This window comes from Mesitornis unicolor, unplaced genomic scaffold (genome assembly GCF_000695765.1).
Source record: "Mesitornis unicolor isolate BGI_N332 unplaced genomic scaffold, ASM69576v1 scaffold27164, whole genome shotgun sequence".
NCBI lineage: Eukaryota > Metazoa > Chordata > Aves > Mesitornithiformes > Mesitornithidae > Mesitornis > Mesitornis unicolor.
The window spans coordinates 31,956-38,175 of NW_010178486.1; positions in this window are offsets into that span (position 1 = coordinate 31,956).

Consider the following 6,220-nt stretch of genomic DNA (forward strand, 5'->3'; position numbering starts at 1 on the left):
AGGTGTAATAAAAACAGAAGTCTATGCTGGAGTAGCCATATGGCCACTTTGTTTAAGCAATGAAAACAAGTAAAGACGTTTTCTGATGTAAAGGTGAAATACCAAATGCATACAGCAACAATTGCTGTCTTAACACAAAACCCTCTTCCTCTTGTGCGAAGAGTACTAGGATAGGAGCTGCACTTCCCCCTCATCTAAAATAGATAGGGAAAGGTGCAACTAAGTGTGCATTCACAGATAAGCTTTTTACAGCTGAGGAATAAACTTGTCACCAGAGATCTTCTGTCTATTGTGGCATCAGCTGACATCATGTACTTGTCAGCCTCATCTTTCCTGACCGTATTCATCTTTGGCTTGCAGCACTTCACCTTGTGTGGTACTACAACAGCAGCTTGGCTGCTCTAAGCCTGTGCATGCACTTACCTTCAGGATCAGATGCAAGAGCTTAACTACACATTTCAAGTCTTACTGTGTGGCTGCCGTGCTATATGCCTTTGCTGCCTTGGAATATTAAGTCCCAACTGTTTGCTATCAATTGTAAGAAATGGTCTGACTGTATTTTCAGTCCTTTTAATAGAGTGAGACTCCCATTTATCCTTTCCCCATTGATGCCAGTTGCCTTTGGGGCTTTCTGTAGCTTGCACTGAGACCCTCCACAGAGAGGGGAAGACTTTTTCTGTAATCCTGCAGTGAAGCTGGATTTGTAGTCTGTTGCCACTTGTCATGAGTTGGTGGTACAGCTTATGAATGTGGCATTCATACTGTAGGAACACTTGCATCCTGTCGCTGGATGTGTTAACAGTACCTCAGTGAAAAAAGCCATAAAGAAATGCCTGTTGACTTTGATCTACTGTGTGTATGTTTATATATATATATATAAAGTATTTTTACTGCAAATAATTATCCTTTGTAAAGCTAATTATTATTTGATTGTCAAATCTATTTTGAACGCTTAAATTCTAGAGTACTCCAAGAATGGATGCAAGTCATAAAATGTTACACTGAGGGTAGACAGTGAATATTTTTTCTGTTCTCATACCAATTTACAAATCCATGCTGGAAAACTTAGCTGCTGGAGAAACTGTTGCTTAAATTAGATCAGCTCAGTGTAATTGGGGATATTAAAGTAGGTTACTGATTAATCACTTCACACTGAGTTGTATTAGTATGTATAGCAAAAATTTGGTAGCAGCTGTCTAAATTTCAGTATGTTAAAATAAATGTATTAATGGGGAAAGGGGGAGAGCTTAATGCAACTATGCCAAACTGAAGCTTCCCAGCTCTTGATTGCCTTAAGTCTTAGTAGTGTGAGGACAATACTTGAGTTTTTAGCATTTTATTTAAAAATACACTAGTACTTACTTTCTGCTGAGATACATATGATCTTACAGCACTTGCTAGAATGGGCTGTCCGGCCCATATCCTTCAGACTTGTTGTTCATGTGACTTATATATGCAATAATACTTTGCATGCTGAATGGGGAATGCATTTTTAAGGTGAAGAAATAGCTATCATTTAAACATCATTTGAGTTCAAGGGTGTTTTTTTTTAAACGTTGTCATTAGAAAAATTATTAAATGGATTTTTCTATACTTTTATCAAATGTTGTAATGTTTCAGTCAAGATTACATATTTATATTAAAGAACAGATGTTGGACATCTTATTTGTACATAAGTTATCAGAAGTTTATATAGAAGAGCTATGTGGAAATGAACATGGGAACACTTCTAATGTAGAGTAAATACCATTGTTACTGGTTTTCTGCACTGTGGGATCGGAAATGTACTTAATATTTTTACTCCAGGCTTCTGTTTATACCTCCAAGTTTTTACACTGAATGCAACCTAGAAGCTTTAGAGCTTTGTTTTAGTTTTTTTTTTCTTTTAATACTGTCATTTCTCTCTAGTGAGCTGTTTCAAGAGTGTCAATAAAATATACTTTTTATTATGTCCTGAAATGAGAATGTATGTTTAAGGTCATATTTTGTAATTGATGCTTTCGATCATAACAAACTTGACAATCTGCACTGACAAGGCTTTTCTCATGATATGCTGATTTTTTTACAGACTGTTATGGGGAGGAAGCTGTGCAGTTCTGACCTGGTTATTATTGGAGAGGTGCTGTTAGCAAGGAAAGAAGGAAGTTCAGTGCAGTGTAGTGAGATGACTATGGGAAGCTACTAAGGTGGTCTAGAAAGTGTCTGCTGAATGTCAGTGTTTGGGGGTTTATTAAACACAATATTTTGGTTTAAGAAATTTACTTGTCTTCCCTCATTTCAAGGGGGAACAGTCTTCTTGCAATGTTAAACTAAGCAGCTTCTTGAAATCTCTACAGTGGGGTATTTCTCACACCAAATGTATATTGAGCATGGACTGGGAGGTGGACACAGTGAGCCATAGCGTACAAATTAAAAACTTCAGAATTTTTTCCAGAGATTCCAAGTTACTAGCTTACAGCACTGGTGCAAATCGTACACTCAAGCGTCATGGCACTTCGGGTATTTCCTGAAGAGAATGTTACAAGCCCAGGACAGACTCTTGGCAGTGTCCTGCAGCAAGGGCTCATGCAGCGGCTGGCTGTGAAGTGCCGGCTCACGTTGCAGCACAAGGTGCGCCTCAGCCTCACCCACATCTTGTAAAGATCAGTGCATGTACTTTGACCACTTGGCTTTGATTTAAGACTGTGTTCACCAGTGAAAAGGTTGAGCTATTGATGTACATCATACAAGAGTGCAAACATCTGCTTTATAAAGGTACTTACAGCCAACGTGGCGTCCTGATCTCTTGCTCCAGTTAAAGCTTTTTTCCGTTCATGCTCAAAGTATGGCAGCTTAACTTCTTCAGGAGCCAGTAGAATACCTTCTGCTCTAGATGTCCTATGATGGATTAGTTTTGTCATACCAGAGGCTACCTTCATTCAGATATTTAGCTGCAAACTTTCATATGCAGTGTTTCCTGCCTGGTGCTCAAAATGAGCTAGGTTTTGCATCAAACTATTTCAAAGTTATGTGGGACCAACTTCATTTTCTGGGATAGGGAGGAGATGGGTTAGTGAACTCTTCTGAGTTTAAAAAGGACACTCTATATACAGAGCTATATATGCTCTTCCAAGATTAATTTAGTGGTTGGAAGGGTGGGAGGGGTAAAACCGTTTTCTTGTGGTCTTGGGTCCTTTATATCAGTTCATAGTAAAGTTATCTTGTGACAAATGCTTTTTGTCAGCATTTGCAGAATAGCAGAACCCTTACCTGGTGGGATGGATAGTAGAGTTACCTTGGGAAGGAGTGGGCACAGAAGGTGAGGATGGCTGATGTCTGAGCTGGAGAAGGCAGCTGGTGTTTGTGGTGAGGGCACCTCCACACTGAATACAAAAGGTGTAGAAATGGGAGTTGTTCAAGCTACAATAGAAGAATGTGGCAGAGACCACACACAGTTATGGGTCCCAGCAAGGCTTGCTTGGGAGCTGAGTTTGGCTTTAAAGAGTATCAGCTTTAAACTTATTACGGAGGCTGAGAAGATGTTACTAGAGGACTGCTAACTTCTTGGCAAGTGTTTGGGCAAGAGATGCTTGATACTGTTATGTTTTGGACTGCTGTGAAGCCTTGTCCTCATGTGGAAAACCTAGGGAACCATAAACGTTGTTGCTCAGTTCCAGAGCGTTTGGTTTCTCAGTTTTTTACTTCAGCAATCCAGTAAGGTGAAATAGGTACTTCCTTAAAGCGAGCAGGTAACGTTTACCTAGGAGTTGTTAATTTACCTACCATTTGTTAATTTATCTTGTGAACTGCAGAGCTCTGAAGACTGATTTCCCGTGGTATTGTCTTGTCTGGCAATACCACCGTTCCCTCAGCTTCGTCCTTTCTTCTGGCATTTCCTACCCTTGCTCATACCACAGCACCTTCAGTCTTCCCCCCATCCATCTCCTCTCTATTCTTCAATCATGTGCCGTGTCAGCAGTTAGTAGGTTTGTCATTGCTACTAACTCACTGGGCAAGCCAAATTCAGGATCTCAGTTCCAGTTCCATCTCCAATCCAGATCCTCAGTCCAAGGGACATGACTTGGTGGGGCCAGGCCATGTAGTCTACAGACTGCCTGTTGGCATCTAGTAACTTCTGAAGTCTGTTTCTGTCAAATACAATCAAAATTATCTACTGGTTTCCAAAGCTTTGGTGCAGGTGCATGGAGAGGAAACTGAATAGCTGCCTTCTGTGGTTACTACAGAAGTCATGGTGGGAGAATGAAACTAAAACCCTTGTAACTGCAGCTCAGGCATGATTCAGTTCTGCATTTTTAAGGCTAAAAGCAGTGCATCTCCCAGATAAGAAAATCTGCTAATGTACACTCGGATCAGGTATCCCAGATTTCTCTCACTGCAACTTTTTTTTTTCCTTATCATGGGAAATGTCTGGCTTTGTGTTCTGAAAAACTTTTTGTTATATCAGAGGAGCCAAAATTTGAGCTAGGGAACCATGGAGTTTCATGGAAACCAACTGACATTTGTATGATTTCTGAAAGGTCACTTATAATCCTTATTGTTATTTTTATTCCGAACTGAAGAACAGCTAATGGCCAGAATTAATGCAGAGTTTTCCTAATTAAGAGAGTCAATCTTCAAGTATTTTATGGATGCTAGTAGGCTTTTAAATGTCAGAGCTTCGTGGGTTTAGCTAGCTCACTTTGCAGTTAGTGGGATTCACTTCCTCATGTGTTCCTACAAGCATTCATTTAAAGTATGTTTATGCATGAATGTGATGATAGAGAAGCAAGTTCTATGCAAAGAGTGTAAGTGCTCATTGCTTCATGTTTTGGTGATGATGCAAGAAGATATTTTGGCCTTCACTATGACCGCAATTCACAAATCAAGACAGGATGCTCCTTACCAAGCTCCTTATGTAGATGAACCTAGTTTGCTTCCTGCAAGCCACTGCCTGTGTTTTCCATTTCCCATCCTAGAATTTCCACTGTGGGTTCACTTTAAAGGAAAAAATCTATCTTGACATGCTTTTCTGATGGCTGTTTCTTTAAGCTTGGAAAAGATTTGTTTTATACCTGCCATCTATGCTTAGTTTTTCTTGTTCTTCTGAAGTGGTGGGAATATCTGAAAGCCAGACAAGAAGTACTACAGATGACTTAACCAGTCTTTTCAAAGTACAAGGTCCCTCACTTCCTTGCAAGTATGAAGCATGGCAGCTCTGGAAGTTGTCCTGTAATAATAATAAAATTATTCTTTAGAATAAGTAAAATCCTCTGTGCAGCCTTTTTCACAAACAAAAAAAACCTTTTTGCATCAAAGAAGCAGCAAGGTAATAATTTCAAACTGTACTTTCTAATGTAGCATAACTTCTGCTTTTAATACTTTGCTGTACTGATGCCTGCGGTGCATAGTCACAAGCAACCGAAGAATGATGGTCTTTTCTCCCAGCAGGGTTTGGGCTTGGGTTACACCCCATGTGGGGCAACCGCAGATGGCTGCCAAAGGGGGTCCTGCTCTGCACTGCTCAGTGGTGCGCTCCTACCACCTTTGCTGTAAGCCTCATTTGCCACCAGTTGATTTTATGGAAATAGGTATTTTACTTTAGTGGATTAGGTTTCTATCAGATCAGCTCGTTGAGCGAAATCACCCCGTGGGGGTGCAGGAGGAAACAACAGGAGCAAGCAACAGGAGGAGATCGTTTGAGGATGCCCTTTTCAATAGGCAACCCCCAGTTACAGCAGTGGAGGTGAAAGGTGGAACCACAAGTGCAGTCAATCTAGCTGCCAGACTGCTGTGTGGTTGAAAAGGAGATAAATTCTGGGAACCACATCTAACATGCGGCTAGATAAAACGTTGTAAATAACATCCACAGCTATTTAACAGTTCTGAGAGGAAAAAAAAAAGATGAAAAAAAACCACAACCGAAAACAGCTTTGGTCTGAGGCTGCCAGCAGAAACCTTACAGAGTTTATACCTTACAGGTATAAAGAATAGATGCGTTGGATCTGACCTGTTTGCTACAGTAAGAAGGTAAGGTAAGCAAAACCAGTTAATTCAATCTACGGCCATCAAACACACTTTGATGTTCTTCGGCCTGTGGTTCCTTAGGCTGTGCTCTGGTTTGCACTGCAGAGTTTTAAAATACCATCATGCTGCCTGGGCTGTGATTGCGCAGGTGTTAAAAAGCAAAAATCATGTTCTGACTTGTCCTCTGAAAACAACCATCGCTCAGAAAATTATTTTG